The following is a 17,951-nucleotide window of genomic DNA, read 5'->3' on the forward strand; positions in this document are numbered from 1 at the left end:
GTTTGCCTTCGCCATCTGGTAATCTCTGAAGCTAATTGTTATAGTTGTCTCTGATTAGAGTTTGTTCCTCAGGAGACTCTGTTAGCCTCTATCAGCAGACCTGGGAGGCTGGCTCTCTCCTTAGTTTCAGTGGTCAGAGTATTCTCTGCAGCCAAGCTCTATTCTTGCAGTTAAGGTGCCCAGATATCTGGTGTTCGAACCTGCCTCCTGGCAGAAGTTGTGTTCCAATCACCAGAAGTCTTAGGATCCCGTGGGGAGTCCTATGCGGGTCCTTGTGGGTGTCCGGAGACTCCACTGGCAAGGTACCCTAGTGCTCAAGTGGACTGGAAGGGACTTGCGCCTCAGCAGAGGCCGGGTTGCCTGCTTCCCTAGTTAATGCAATCTCAGGTCCTGCTCAATTGGATTGGAGCAGAAGCTGTGTTCCACTCACCAGAGGTCTTAGGGTCCCGTGGGGAATCCTGTGCGGGTCCTTGCAGGTGTCTGGAGACTCCTCTGGCAAGGCACTCCGATACTCGAGTGGACCGGAAGGGACTTGTGCCCCAGCAGAGGCTGGGTTGCCTGCTTCCCTAGTTAATGCAGTCTCAGGTCCCGCTCAATTAGATTGGAGCAGACACTGTGTTCCACTCAACAGAGGTCTTAGGATCCCATGGGGAGTCCTGTGCGGGTCCTTGTGGGTGTCTGGAGACTCCTCTAGCAAGGCCTGTATTCCTTTTCAAATCTGCATGTAGGTATGCTAATAAAGACTGTTAATCTAAAGGTGGTACCTCTCCCCTTCAAGGCTAAAGAGAAAAAGAAAGGTGTAGCTAACGAAAATTTATCAGATTACCAACTGCTAGATTTTTTACAACATTCTGTTCCAGTGAGTGAAACTTAGAAATCTTTAGTCTTTCCACTTACCAGAAAAAGCAAATTCAAACACGCAGATTGCCCCAGCACGAGAATGAAATGATTTCATGAGAACTACTATCTTCATATCCAGTGTCCAGATCTGATTGATAAACATAATGAGAACTAAATAGTAATGGTCCACAGCAAGGACACCAATTATTTGCTTAACATTAATAAGACTTTGTGTGATCAGGTCCAACTATACCAGCTAACCAATGTTACTTGACATGCATACTTTTTGCCTTCCTTCCCTGTATAGCTTGGTGATATTCTTGAACACAGGGCTTCATAGTTGATATCTCTTGTCTTTATTACCATCTATATTGCCTAAATTCCTTTCCTACATTTCACGATTACTTTTTCTTTTGATATTTCCCTTAAATGGCTGCACTCAATTTGCTGGGACTTCCAAAGTTCAGGTCTCTTAATGGCCCATGACTACTAAAATTGAACATACTATCCATTGTCATTCATGAAATCATGTGTCTTTAGTTTCTATGTATTATATTTATGTCACATTCTAGGGTTTCCGAAATATTTTTATAGGGACCAGAGACTTTTTATGGGAAACAGTAGATCATAGGAGAGTAAGACTGTGAGGGGACAGATGGAAGACTGTGGACCTCAATCTCAGAGTAGAGTCAAGGAGAGGATATAACAATAGTGGTTAGGGACTCTTAAAACTTAGGATATTAGGAAAATCACTGTCTTGGAGAACACCAATAAGCTTTTCAGAGGTGCTACTATCCTGAAAGGCACAAACCCTGATTTGCAGGCAGCACTCTGAAAAATTGTTAACTACATGCAACAGAAATTATATAACTGAAAAGTATGACTCAGAAATGGGAAAATCTCTCTCTCTCTCTCTCTCTCTCTCTCTCTCTCTCTCTCTCTCTCTCTGTGTGTGTGTGTGTGTGTGAAGGTGAAGTTGGGGAATTAACTTTCTTTTTTGAGACATGGCAAGGGTTTGAGTAGATTATCATGAGACTTTTCTGAGCATACAGGCCACCGTGGCAGAGCTGCTTAGTTTTGATTTTCATTAAGATAGGAAGGGCTATGTCAGAAATGGCAACTGCTCCTGCCTCACAGTTCCAAGTGATCTGCAGAATTACAACATCACTGTCCCTGCATCATGAAAACCACTGTCTTTCCTAGCTTTATTTTAAATGGTGGCAGAAAGGATTCAGGAATATTTCTTAATGGTAATGTGTACTATATCATGGATAGTGTAACAGAAAAAAAATATAAACCATCTCTCATTCTTTATTTGCTTTTTCTTTTTTGTAACCTCTAGTATTCATGCCTATGACTTCATTACTGAAGACCACTGTAGAGCTTGTGTACTAAACAGATTGGATTAAAATGCATGAATATGCTAAAAACCATTTTGAATTACAATATTCAATTTCAGGAACATAATTACAAAAGTAACTATGCAGTCTTCCATTTCTTGTTTCCGTATGAGCCACAAGAAAGCCAGATGTGTATGATCATGAAATGCTCTCAGGAGACTGATGTATTGTGGCAGCTCAACTCTTTACATCTTGCACTCTGCACTTGAGTGGATTTCCTTTAGAGAGAATTGACTCAATGCATTTGGATGAGGTTTTTGTTGTCGGTGTTGTTGTTTGTGATTGGTTACGGAGTAGGCATTTCAAGTTTGATTTGAGGTAAGAATGTTGCCCTTTGAATTACTTCTCTGTTCTGCCTTTCAACTACTGCATGCTGCATGCTGCTCTGTGTGCCCTCCCACTTTCCTATCAATCATTTTTTTTTACTTATAAATACCTGAAGGCTTTAGGGAAATATCAGATTCTTGTTGAGCTGTGTTTATAACTTTTCATTTTCATGTTTCTTCAGCTGTAAAATGAGATTGATGAAATGCTAGTATATGAATGTGGCTCATAACTGCTTCATAAATAGAGGTGAATAGCCAATGCAGAGTCAATTTGAAAATAGCTAGCCTTTGACAATATTAAAATGCAGTTATAATATTTCCTTTTCCCATACGATAGCAAACTGCAATTTCCTGGAGGATAGGATCCATATCTTCTCTGTCTTGGTACCCACAATGGCATTGTTTACAAAAATTTGCATAAATGATGCTCTGGATAAAAAACTAAATGTACCTATGAACATGATCTGAATTAAGTGACTGGACAGGACATTGTCAGGTGTTTTGAGTAGTTATCAGTAGCTTCTGAAAATTAAAGGCACAGGAGAGCACTGTTTCCTCCCTGTAACCATGAATGTGTTTTAAAAGCAAGTCTTAAGAACACATTGTGGCACATGAACTAACATTTATTAGCAATCAGGTTGAAACATATCTGTGAAACCCATTTGATTTTGTGGGTCTTGCTTTCCATCTTGTTGGAGCCTCTATGCACTTAGGCAAAGTACTTCACATGAGTGGGTTTCTATGAGACAACTACATATCCTCCCCCTACCCGTATTGGTTGTTTTTCTGAACACTGTGACAAAATGAACAATTTAAGGAAAGAAGGGATCATTTTGACTCATGATTTTGGAGGGATTCCAATCCATGGCAGTGACATTCTGTCACTGTGGAAGCATGTTGTAGTGGATTATTCACATGGTAGAGAACAAGAGACAGAGCTGGAGAGAAAATAGAACTGGTCTTTACTTCTAGTCAGTTCACACCTCCTAAAGGCTCTATTGCCTGCAGAATACTGCTCTAATCTTGTAACCAAGCATTCAAATCATAAACCTGTGGGGAATATTTAAGATTTCCATCATGCCTCTATCTAGTTACCCATTTAGGATAGTATTAGACCATTTCATCTGGGTGTATATAGCTCATTTTGGAGTGAGAGTTTCTGAAATGGGGTAATTGACATGCAAACAAACAAATCTGCAGAATGAATTTCTGATTTGGGCAATTCAACTAGCAACTACCAGAACTTAGGTTATAAGAGAAATTTCTATACTGTCTATGATGATTTCTTTGATTTAGTGGGGATTGAACATAGAGCTAAGAACATAATAGATAAGTACTCAACTACTGAAGCTATGTCAATTATATCCCTGGCTGTACTAAAACTTCTAAGTAATATAAGGTTGCTTCTTAGCCAGGCAGTGGTGGCCTTTAATCCCAGCATTTGGGAGGCAGAGGCAGGCAGATTTCTGAGTTCGAGGCCAGCCTGGTCTACAAAGCAAGTTCCAGGACAGCCAGGGCTATATATAGAAACACTGTCTTGAAAAACAAACAAACAAACAAACAAACAAACAAACAAACAAACAAAAAATAAGGTTGCTTCTTTTTCATCTTTTATATCATGAGGCTGTTGAAATGACTTTTTTCTTAAGGTAGGTGATTCTGCTGTACTTTGCATTTATACTGGAAGAAGAATCACAGACAATATCTGACTCTATGTGTGACAGATTGTATGTTTTCATTAGATACAGGATCTCTTTCCCACCAAAAATGCCACAAGACATTTTGTCTTATAGAAGTATTTATGCCCCTCCAAAATTTGTATACCAGAATTTAACTTCATTAGTCCTGGTATTGAGAAACAGTCATTTGGAAGTGATTACATCCTGAATATAGAACCCCATGAATGAGATCAGTGCCCTTAGCCTTTCTGTCATATAAAGATGATGTAGTTGGACCCTCAATGAAGCACAGAGTGAAATTACTTGAGGCATCAAATCTTCTGCCACCTTAATCTTGTGTTTTCTAACTTCTAAAACTACTATGTACAATAAATTTCTGTCACTTATAAATAACACTTGAACTGATAGGAGTCTTCAGTGGTAGTAAGGATTGGGGAACTACTGTAACAGCATAGATGGATAAGTTGCTTTGAAATGATATAGTAGTCAAAGACTAGAGGAAACTAGGAGAGTAGGCAAGAAGAAAACCATACTGTCATGAGAAAACTGTACATGGTGATTCTGGTGAGGGTTGGGAAGAAAGCCTTTATCTTCTTAGGGGATACTTAAGTATTTATGATCATCAAAGCAGTAAAATTATAGATGTCGTGCTGTCTTTTGTGAAATAGGACTATATTATTGGAAATAGGAGTAAAAACTATATAACTGTACAATAACATAGTATAGAACTTATGTAATTTATATTGTTGCTTAAAGGTTATGAATGGTGAAATAGAATATTTAGTCAAAAAAGTCTCTAAGCAAAATGTGGATTTTGACAAGCTCCTTAGACAGGAAGGAGAAATGAATTAAAGGCAGAATTTTTGACTAGAAGAGATTTAGAATTTGAAGATTTGAGAAATTCTTAGTCTAAGAATGTTACAAAGAATGCAGAAAAGCTCATTCTGGAGAAAATGCCAAGGGTGTAGTAAGATTAATGTGGATGCATCTGAACATGATGATATCCACCCAGACAGCAGAAGAACGAAACCAAAGTCACCAGACATTTAAAAGTTTAGAGAGTGGAAAAAAAAAAAAAAAAAAAACAACCCAAGTAAACAGTTCCTATAAGGTTTAGTTTTCAATCATAGAACGGGCCTGCATGTCAGTGTTTATCACTAGACTACCAATTGGTAGTTGTATATAATTTATTATGATAAGTTGACTTTGTCATTGGTCTCACCTCAGTAACGGTAAGATCAGCTTATCCAATTAAGGATTGAACTGAAGGCCTTTTAGGGAAGCCTCTTTCTCAGGTGGTATAGAATCACACCCTCCAAAGTTAGCATGCATATTTACAGTAATATGGTGTGGTGTCAGCAAGTCCTATCACTTATGCTTTGCAATCTGACATGAGGCCAGTGTCCTTTCAAGTCTCTGAGTTTACTCCAAGAGTTGCACCAACAGCTAAAACAGACAAAGTTTTACAAAGAACATAACCCATCTCTGTAGATGCCTAGTACATATATAGTGTGAGTAGGAGCATCAAACAGGAGTGGGTTGCTGTACCAATATAAATTAATAAAGACATCATGTGGCTTGAGAAAGGAGAAGGCAAAAGTAGCCAGTGGGCTGAGTGAAGAGCAGTGTGCATAGTAATAACTCAATACCTTGACTTGTGACAATTGGTACTGACAGTTGGCCTATATGCAGAGGTTTCATTTTATAGATGACCCAACAGGAAAATTGGCAGGTGCTGTTTTGGCAACCATGAGGAAAACAGACATGGAAGGAAATATACAATAGAATTCAACAGGAATTGGAACACCCTGGTAGTTTTTTACATGGCAGTTCATAAACCATTGCGTCTTCTGGGAAATCAGAAAGTAGATAACTTAAACAAACAAACAAACAAAAGGATGAGCCATTTTCTGTTAGCTGCTACTAGAGGCTGTTAACTGTGTTCTTGTAATATCTGGTTATAGGAGACCCAACATGGAATGGGAAAATAGCTAAATATAATGACATTCCTGTAAAATAATCTGATGTCTAGCTTGCTCTCTATCCCTGCTATGCCTATTTTCAGTCGTAGATTTGGTGGATGCATGCTATGTCAGAGTACATATATAAACCAACTTGCATATAAATAGAACTGTGCCTCTCATTGAAGGATGGATGCCAGTATGCCTGCACCTGTATGAACACTGCCAGAGACCTCTTAAAAGTATTCCCATGCAGGTAAAGCCACCATCAAGGCTCTCACTCAATTCAGTTGTATGAATAAATTCAGCGAAGTTATATGGTGATACATATAGTCATTTCACAAACATTGATGCATAAAACTATCTTATAGACAACCAAGTATGATGGTACTTCCATTTAACATAATTCTGTGGCAATTGAATTAACTGACTTGACTGCTAAAATATAAACTAAAAAATTTTAGCACAGGAAGCACCCACATGGGTTTTCACATGCTCTCAGAACCCATGATGTACTTGAATGAAAACCCTACTGCCAGGGAGGGGCCATATCCCTGCAAGCTATAGGCCAGGGAATACCCTGAGGCTCCACAAACCATAAAGGCTTTCTTTTGCTATAGCGATTGGTTGCATTCTGAACCAAAGAGTAAAAGACTTTTGCTAAGGATACCTCATTCTTTGGCTTGCTTTTATAGTGCCAGATGGTGTTCCACAGGTTTCAGGGGAAAGCTGTCATGTCAGCATGACCAGCTTAGTTATTGGACTTAGATATTACAGTATCAAAATATTAGGTAGAATGTGCCTACTGGTGGCATAGCTATCATAGATATTAACATTATAAGGCCCACTTCACAGGAGGGAGGTCATGCCTGGTACTGTAAGTTAGTCAGGACCAAAAAACAAAACAAAACAAAACAAAACAAAACAAAACAAAACAACCTGTGACTAAGGAGGGATAGGACCTATTTATTTGGTTAAAATAATAAATATGAACTCTCCCAAATAATTTTCTAAATATTTATATTTACATCCATAGATCACAACTGCCTCCAGCAACAAATGTTCATGGAAGGAAACTCCAATTTGTAATGGATGATGTACCAAAGAGACTCATAACCACTGGTTAAGCAATTAAGAACAATTGATAATTGCTGTGGCCCCATGGCCCAATGGCCCTTTGCATAGCCACAGATAGACATGTATACCACCTCCTCAAAGACTCAGGGAACATTGTGGAAGAGAGAAAGTGTAAGAGCTGGAGGAAAGGACAGAGTGTGATATAGCCATTTTATCCCAGTTGAAACATTGCATCTTGGAAGGAGGCTCCTTAAGACTTAAGTAACTCCTAAAACTAACATGATATATGGTTTCCCAAAAGATAGAAAAGCAGGAGAGAACTGCTGGGGAAGGAGACTTCAGTGAGCTGACCTGCCTAGAAGAAATTCTCAAACTTGTGAAGTTGCTGCTGGCAAGTTCTGAGAGCTCCTGGTTTGCACCTATGGTGAGTTGTTACCCATGTGGGGATGTTTAGACAGTATGAGTAGATATGTAAAGGGGGACTTTGGGAACAGACTGGGGAAATCTTCCTCATAGGAGATCCCATGTTTCAGATTATCCAGTTCCTACTCCTTGATCCATGACCAGGGAGTGGTAACTGGCAATGGGGTGACTTGAGACTTTCCTGAAGATTAAAATGTTTACAGGTAAAAAGCCAGTTAATGAGAAGGGAACAGCTGCCAATTTGCCTTATTCTGCACATTAGCTTATGGAAGGTGCACAAGTCTTCCTGGGTTTATCAGACTTTGTAATAATCCAAACAACTGGCTGCAGCTCAGCAGGGATCTGGCAATTTTGAAAGTCTTCATTCACTAACTTGAGCAGGTGCTGGGAAAATATTTAGGGCTCAGGGAAATGTGCAATTTTATTAGGGATTACAGGTTCTGTAGAGCAGCTCTGAAATAGAAGTGGTTAGCTGGTGAAAGGCAGACAGTGAGATGCAGAGCAACTGAAGGACAGGGACTGAACTGTTGATATTTTTATAGGAAAGGCCAATTTTTGAAGACTGGCCATATTGCAAAGCATTGATAGGTTTTATTTAAACAGCATACGCTCTGCTGACCCACGTGTTGTCAGGGCTTCTGTTCTCCTGGGTTAGAAGAGCCAAAAGGCTGCTGAATAAGGGAAACTGAAATAAATGAATTGACCCATTTATGCTGTCACATTGCCCCTTCCCCCACGGCCTTATCAAAACAGAATTTCATTGCTAAAGATAATTACCCTGTTCTCTCCAAACCTGTAGTCTATTCCTGGTGAAAAATCACTGGCCTCTAGGTCTCAGCCTTTTTATTTCTTCCCCAGCAAGGCCAGGGGAATTATGCTAAGAATAGTAATATCCCAAAAAGAAAAGGCCATTAAAGCCCTTTTCAGGTGTAAGCAATGGGCAACATCTGGTCAAGAATAGGCCCGCTACAAATTTTCAGCCTATGCTGCATTTTAAATATATATATATATTGGCCAGGGATTGGTTGTAAAATAGATAATGCTAATTTTAGATATTTCATCATTTCTTTGGGACCCATTCATTTAACATCAGGGTAGAAAAAGGATAGCCTAGGTTTTTAAAAGAGGATGCTTACATATTTCAATGTGTTTTCCCTCACACCCTTGCTCTAAATTCAGGTTGCTGTTTCTTGGGAGAGTTGGAAGTGGGTGTTGTTTTTTCAGCTCTTCTTAATATGCACACTTTAAGCCTTCTTTGGCAGCTTTTCTTCCTACCTCTGTAGGCGTATGAGTTTCTCTTTAAAAGTTGTATCCTCTGTATTTACAGAGATAGTTTAGGGTTTGCTCTCAGGTTAATCAAATATATTTTCTTATCTCTACAGTTCTTCAGGTTTAGTCTACAGTCTTATCAGGAAGAAAGCTCTGGCCGAATTTGTATTCTTTGGAAAACGTACTTCAAAAACACTTGAAGATATTACTTCTGGATGAGAGATTTAAAGGAAAAGGGTACTTTTCCTCTAAGGTCAAAGTAACTTTAAAAATCTATTTTCTTATGAAAATAATAACAGATCATCCATGATGCTCTGCAAATTCTCCAAGATTTCAAGCCAGATTTTAAAAAATTGTCATCACTTTCAAACTCAGATGTTTGTATTATCTTAAGATGTTGTGTATTATCTGTAGCTTGCTTGCTTAGGCACTGGAAAAATCTGATGTCTCTTGTCAAATACTGATTGCATTGATACGGGCAAACTTTTCTAACATTCATGCCAATTGGCACTGTCCTCTTAGAAGACTGATTAGTGGGCATTTTCTGAACTGACTTTGAAAATTAATTTCAGTCATCTACTTGGTGTCTGGCCTAGTGCTTAGGTAACTTGCCCTTTTACTATTCTTTCTAACCTTATCTATTCTTTGGAAGGTCACTTATTACTTATAGATGTAAATGGAATTAGGATTCTCTAATTCCATGTTGCTAAGCACGCATGTCAGGAGTTCAGAAATGTCTTATCTTTCCTAGCAGAAATGCTGGAATCTCCACCAGCCTTCACAACTTATCATAGGAGCTGTAGTCGGGTACCCTGGATTTGACTCTTCTTTGATCCACACATGAGTTACTTGAGTGTTGCTTAACATAGATGTGTTTCACGTTCTTGTTCTGTAAAATGGTAAGTTTGCTCATGAAAACAACCTTGCTGGGCTGTGAAAGACACAGACATCTTCAGGTTCCATTGTTTTGTATATGCACAAATTTGCATTGGAGTAGTTTTATATATCAGGGGCTATTTATTTGTTCAAAGTTTTATTCCCACACCAAATAGCAAGGATGTGTCTGTTGTTTTCCTGTTACATAGTGCAGCAGTGATTACAAAGGAATTTCCCAGACATATTAATGAATCACTCTTGGAATACATCAGTGTTGAAAAAAATTATTTTCTATGATGTTTTATAATTCCTTAATTATTTATGTGATCCTTATTCAAGTTTTACTGAATTTATATTATTTCCAAGGTATAAATATGTATAATCCTTGTGTTTCGCTTTTTCTTCTCTATAAGCATGTATTCCATGCGATTTTTTTTCTTGTTGAGATTGGATGATGGCTGATGCTTACTTAGTTTTGTCATGCTTACCCTCTGAAGGCTATGTGCATTTGTGACTGTTGGTTTGGCTGCATTTGTCCCTTGACCATTTTATGGTTTGGGGATTTCTAAGTGTCTATGTTGGTAATTGAAGTTTCAGTAGTACTGTTGTGCCAGGGAAATGTTAGTGATCCCCAAAACACACAGGAGCTGATTTGATGCAACTCACAGCAGGGTCTTTATTCTATTGGAGCTAGCTCTGCCCCCCCAACCCACCACTTCTACACAGGACAATTTTGGTGGTGGGAGAGCCCTGAATGTCTGTTGGGGCAAAGCTTTATAGTAAGAAGCAAGCAGAAAGTACGTGTGCAAGCATCTAATTAGAAAGCTACTGTGGCCTTTAACATAGTTGGCTGGTGGTGAAAGTCATATCATAAACTTAATTTCTGATCTCCTCTGCATTAGTGGTCATTAGGCAAGGGGTGGGCTTGTAACCTAGGTTGCAGGTTTGTTGGAGGAATGACCTGGAAACGCTGGTCTTGTTGAGGATTAGCCTAGAGACTGGAGCTAGACTCAGGTTTTGTTGTGGGGGGTAACTTGGAAACTAATGCTAGGCACCAGCCTGTTAGTTTACCTGAGTTCAAACTTAGGTCAGGATCTCTAAAATGGAGTCTGAATGCATCCCAGTACCAGTGTTCAAGGTGGCTGCAAAGCATGAGTCTCATGTTCTTCATTTTCTTCATATTTTTCATTGGTTTTCTTTCCATTTGTCTATGAGGAGCCAGAAAGGCCCTTGAGGAACAGTGTTCTTTAATATCAATGCATACTCTGTCTCTCACCTACCTCATACTTTTGTATCCCAGATGTCTGTATACTCCATCAGTGCTCCTTGCCCAGGAAGGCTAGGATACTCTGGGGGATGGCCAGAGGGCCTCTGCATGTAGCAAGGCAGGGACCCTCACCTGTGAGAGTCTCAGCACTGTTGCCTGGCCTTCGGTATCCTCTTCAGTTACATTTCTTTTTCACTCTCACTCTGGTAATTCTGCTGATAATTGCCTGGAGAACAGCTAGGAGTTGGATAGAATTTACAATGGTTGTTATTTGTTGCAATTTTACTGTCTTGAGTTGAAAATCCACCAGGGTCTGCAACATTTACTACCTTCATATCTTTTTCTCTGCAAGTACACTTAACACTGCACTGTCCTGTCTTCTAAGCAAAAATATTTCTTAAGGGTTTTCTTTTATGAAAATGTAATGTACAAATTAATCTTACTTATTTTCATGTCTATTGATGAAAGTATGTCTGTTTCTTATACTGAACCACTTTATTTTTCTCACTGTCTTTCTCGTGTTATGTCCTTGTCAACCAGTGCTACAAAGGTGAAGCCTTCCAGGCTTCTGCTTGTGGCTCTCCATGGTACTGAACTTGGCATCTTCAACACTGATGATGCTAAGTGGAAGCCTGATGTCCTTCTTGACCTTTGTGATTGTGCTCGGGATGACTGAGCAAGGCTCATGACAAATAGCTCAGGTACGAGCACTAAGGCCGTTTAGAATTCTCTTGGGACAATCCTTCGATTCTTCTACTGATTGATCTTTGCATAGAACTTTCAATATATGAAAACAGCCTCTTGTTTCCTAGAAGACTTGCAATGAGTAATTAACATTGTTTTTAAGCTTCCTATTATGGTAGAAATATGTGGGAATAATGCAATATCTCTTGTTTTCTGCAGAAAAGATGGAACTGGTCACAGAGATAAGAGCCACACAAGCAGTCTTAAGCAGATAACTAAAACTCCTTAGTTCCCTACAATATCAATAGAAAACATGGGTAGGAAATTATTGTAGTACTATGTCATTGTCTTAAGGATTTTACAGCTGTGAACAGACACCATGACCAATGCAAGTCTTATAAGGACAACATAAAATTGAGGGGGGGGGGGTTACAGGTTCAGAGGTTTAGTACACTATCATCAATGCAAGACCAGACAGACATGGGTCAAGAAGAGCTGAGAGTTCTATATCTTCATCTGATAGCTGCTAGCAGAATACTCACTTCCAGGCAACTAGGACTAGGGTCATAAGCTTATATTCACAGTGACACACCTTCTCCAATAAGGCCTCACTACCTAATATTTCCATTGCCTGGGCTGAGCATATACAAACCACCACAGTCATGTACTACAGTTAATTTACAAAGGTATGATTTAATACCATGTCTTCATACAATTTTATATTTCTTTCAATTATGTGTGGTAACATATATGGCTTGTATTTGTTTGCATTTTAATAATGTTCAAATTATCTGCTATATTCCATTCATTTTATGGTAATGAAAATTTAAAAGACTATGATTAATCCATATATATTTTGTGCTTCTCAATATACCCCAATTTTTCTTAATTTTTGGATGTTTGTAGCTTATACTGTTTGAAAAAACTCTTTTAAAAAATTACCACATATTTCCAAGAAAAAAAAAAAAAAACAAAGACAAAAATGTGGACCTGTTAGCTCAAAACTTTGTTATCCAAGTCTCAAATTTCCATACAACACTATTTAAACTGACACATTATTTAAAAACATATTTCATGTATTTTAAATTAGTTAAAACATTCTAATTGAGACCTAAATTTTTCTACCTTTGGACAATTGAAATGTTAACTAGGTGCCTGAGAGTTTTGAACACAAACTCAGTGATAATATCAGCATGTACAATGACTATAGTCAATAATAACTCATATATGTATATATATATATATATATATATATATATATATATATATATATAGTGAAGAGAGACAGTCGGAGGCTCTAAGCATAGTAATGAATAAGAAAGCTAGATAATAATTTATCTCTTTTTTTGCTCAGTATTACTTTATGTATATGTTGAAGTGTCACAATATACCATCTGTATTCATACATATGATTATCTAGGTCAAACTAAACTTTAAAAAAGTTAAATACAATAAAAGCCAAAGGGAATGCTTCATTTTACTTTCAACTTTCAACTTTCAACAAGTAAGGGGCTGTCTTACATGGCTTTAACATTTAAAAATTATACAGAGTAAAGGCAGTAAGTCAAGGTGTATTAACACACAGTTTTATTTGTGTTTCATCCATTTCATTACTTTCTTCCTTTCTGCTGGTTTGAGTGAGAATGGTTTTCGTGGGCTCATGCATTTGAACGCTTGACCTTCAGTTGGTGGGACTGTTTGTTTGGGAAGGATTAGGAGATGTGTAACTGGTGAGGGGTGGCTTTGAAGTTTCAAAAGCCCATGACATTCCCAGTTAGCTTTCTCTCTCTGCTGAGCGGTTGTTACCTCAAGATGTTAGCTCTTACCTATTTCTCCTGCACCATGCCTGCTTACCCCCCTGTTATGCTCTCTGTCATAATGCTTATAGACTCTAATGCACTAGAACCATAAACCCCCCAAATTAAATGTTTTCTTTTATAATTTTCCTTGGTCATCATGTTTTGTCAAGACTAAAGAAAAGTCCTCAGATAACTTTAGACCTTGTTCTATGTTTATCTCTGGATTTTTCTTTTGCTTCACATATGAAGTTAGGTTGTGTTAGTTTCCTAGAAAAATTAACAATTCTAGGAAACTAATGATAGGCACAGTGACTATTTCTAAACTTTCTCTATGAACTTGTGGGTCTGAGCATATTTCTTGCATTTTAACCTAGTCTCACTGATCTCCTAAGGTTTCTATCTTTGGTCAAAAGAAGCTTCTTTAAGTTATTGCCTGAGTGTTTGTATATCATCTTCGTCACCTTTAACAACTTCTATGACTTCTTTTATGATAACGCATTTCCTTTTTCATAGATAAATATTAATATGCTGTTCACATATTATTTCACTTTATATAAATGTTTTAATTCATTCAAGCAGTACCTTGTGGATGTTTTGAGTGTGACTGATCACTGCTTTTATAAATAATGCTGCCTGAGTATCCTTGAACACACCTTTTCATATTTTGCCAATGTGGTTTCCCTAGAAGTATGATCTCTTGGATCTAAGTGTACATTAATATACAATTTGATAGTGCCATATTTTAAAACATCTGTCTAATAAATCATAATCCATTTGTTCTATAGCTGGCCATATCCTGATAATATGCTTCCTTATAATAGATGAACAACCTCACTCTTGGTTGTAGTGAAAATAGTGAGAACAGGTTAATTACTCTTCTTGGAGAGTCTGTAGGGTTTGACTGATGTTATGTGAAAGATTTGTTCTCTGGCTTTACTTATTCAAACTTCTTTAATCTAGCCTAATAAACATTTACCTTGAAGATAAAACATGGCTTTATTACTCTTGGAGAACTTGAGTGAGAAGGTTATGTGGATTGTCTTTACCATATGAATTGCATTAGTATATACACTGAGCAAAATTTAAGGAGTTTTCAAGTTCCACAGCCAGTATGTGTAAAATAAAAAGAAAACATTTTTCTTCACTAAGAAATAAATGTTACTTATCTCTCATCATATCATTCTTCTTGTTTTTGTTCTTTTTGTCTCCCCTGTGTATGGCACCTCAATCATTCGATTTTCATTGGTCATTTATTCATTAAAATATTTTTATTGAATTTAATTCTGTGCATGTCTACTTTGGGAAGTAATTTTTTTCTCAGAACTCATAGAACTTTATAAGGAAAATTTAAGGTTTCACTTGAGCCTTTTGTCAAAGTTCACCTTATATATAGAATGTCTTTCTCTGGATTGTTAACAAGACTGTCACCTCATCACAACACTGTTAGCAAAATGTAAGGTGCCTGCATTGCTACCTGCTAAAAATGGCATATCTGGTATTTGTGTTAGCATATAACTCTTCATGTTCCTTATTGAAAACTGAGCATTCTATGTCCTGAATCTTGTCATATGCTAATCCCCTTTTAGATTTAAGCTGTATTAAAATGAAGAAAAAATACTTTTAAATATTTTGTGCAAAATGCAACATCTTTCTTGATTAAATCTGCAAGCTGAAAAATTAAGAAATCTGTCTATAGTAGCACTTCCAAAGAAATACACTGAAGCATTTTCTGTGACAAACTTCATTTCAATTTCTTTCCTATCTACACATATTATGACTTTTTAAACTGGTGTTATAGTACTCTTTCTGAACGCTATGTACTCATTGATGGCACAGTTGTGGGTATGGAGACTCTCTTTCTTGGACTGGATAAATTTGAACCTCAATTGTGTCAATGCCACTGTACTTAGCCAATGAAAACCTTTCAATTTTGTCATTGAATATTTGACCATTCTTTTATGAATTTAGCTTCCTAGAGATAATGAAACAGTTGTCTTAAGTGATATTGAAGGTGTATAAAAATGTTGGGGAGTAGAGAGGCATCTCAATGGGCAAAGTGTCTGAATTTGGAGGTTCATAGTCCTTTGAAAATCTGGTTGTATTGAGTGTCCATAAACATTATGTTTAGGGAGCAAACAGGCAGATCCCCAGAACATGCTGACCAGTCAGTCAAGCCAGCTGTCAACTTTTGGGTTCAGTGAGAGACCCTGTCTGTAAAAGATAAGGTAGAGAGCCATAGTAAAAAATGTCTAGTGTCTAGTTCTGTCTTCCATTTGTATGTGCACATGTAATGGCATAAACACATACACAACAAAATCATGCACAGTTGTAGTCGTCATAGATACATACACATTTGTGCACAAACACACACCAAAAATATGTTTCTGAAGCCATATATACTGATGTAAATACAAGTAAAGCTAGCATGGGTAGGACCTAACCTCCATAAAGTTGCCTAATGTTCTCCCATAGAAAAATGTTGTTATAGAAAGTGTTTATATGTCTATCTATTCCATTTTCCATTTTATACACAAGAATATTAGAAGCAGTTGCAGTTACATTGGAATTGTGTAACTGGGTCTGACTAATGGAATATGTACAAAATTATAATGCACTAATTCAAGAATTGGCAATGAAACTTTTTATTAAACCTTTTTATTATTGGATATTTTATGTATTTACATTTCAAATGTTATTCCCTTTCTAGGTTTTTCCTCCAGATCCCCCCTCTCACATTCCCCCTCCCCCTGTTCCTATGAGGGTTTTCCCCCTCCCACCCACTCACTCCCCACTCACCTCCTTGTCCTTCTCCTACACTGGGGTATCTAGCCTTCACAGGACCAAGAGCTTCTTCTCCTATTGACGACAAACAAGGCCATCCTCTGCTGCATATGCAGCTGCAGCCATGGATCCCTCCATGTGTACTTTCTGGTTGATGGTTTAGTCCCTGGGAGCTTTGGGGGGAGTGATTGGTTAATATTGTTGCTTTTCCTGTGGGGTTGCAAACCCTTTCAGCTCCTTCAGTCCTTTCTCTAACTCCTCCATTGGGGCCCTAGTACTAAGTCCAATGTTTGGCTGCAAATATCTGCCTCTGTATTTGTCAGGCTCCAGCAAAGCCTCTCAGGAGACAGAAGGAGCAGAGGCTGAAGGAAAGGCCATCCAGAGACTGTCCCACCTGGGGATCCATTCTATATACAGACACCAAAACGAAACACTATTGCTTATGCCAAGAAGTGCTTGCTGACAGGAGTCTGATACAGTTGTCTCCAGAGAGGCTCTGACAAATACATATGCATATGTAGCAAAGGATGGCTTTGTCTGGCATCAATAGGAGAATCCCTTGGTCCTGTGAAGGCTCAATTCCCCAGGGCAGTGAGGTGGGAGGGGGTGGGTGGGAGGGGGAGCATCCTCATAGAAGCAGGGGGGTGGGGAATGGGAGACAGGGTATCCATCTGGAGAGGAAACTTGGAAAGGGAATAACATTTGATATGTAAATACATAAAATATCCAATAAAATTTTTTTTTTACTCTTCAAGATAAAACAGGATTAGAAGAAAGTTTAGTTACTTGCCTAAAGTCACACAACTGGTAATTTTTAAAAAGAAGCTAGATTTAAATTCAGGACTGTTTGCCTCTAAAGCCCATGCATTCTATATTGTATCCCACTGATTTCTGAGGGTTTGGTGGCCTTATATTATATCTTCTACTAATCTTGATGGCCCTGATTGGTCCTATGAGGAAACAAATTATTTGCCTCTTTTTAGAACTTGACAACATTAGCTAAAGAAAAGAGCCTTCCCCAAACTTTTGATACTGGCTAGATATTCAAGGTAGAGTTAACCCATGAGCTAGCATTCTATCTTCATATATAGCTATATCTATATTCATCCATGCATTTGGAAAAGTTGCTGGACTGGGAAGGGATTTTGCCCCATTAGAAACCTAACAATTTCTAGGTATAAACTAAGTTTATACTTATTTAATTTTCTTTGTTTAATTTTAATAGATATTTTCTTTATTTACATTGCTTTATTATTATTATTATTATTATTATTATTATTATTATTATTATTATTTAGTAGGTATTTATTTCATTTACATTTCCAATGCTATCCCAAAAGTCCCCCCCACGCTCCTCCCACTCCCAATTCTTGGCCCTGGCATTCCCCTGTACTGAGGCATATAAAGTTTGCACAACCAATGAGCCTCTCTTTCCACTGATGGCCAACTAGGCCATCTTCTGATACATATGCCACTAGAGACACGAGCTCTGGGGGGTACTGGTTAGTTCATATTGTTGTTCCACCTATAGGGTTGCAGATCCCTTTAGCTCCTTGGTTACTTTCTCTA

The sequence above is a fragment of the Mus caroli genome, chromosome X (genome assembly GCF_900094665.2).
Source record: "Mus caroli chromosome X, CAROLI_EIJ_v1.1, whole genome shotgun sequence".
NCBI classification, from domain to species: domain Eukaryota; kingdom Metazoa; phylum Chordata; class Mammalia; order Rodentia; family Muridae; genus Mus; species Mus caroli.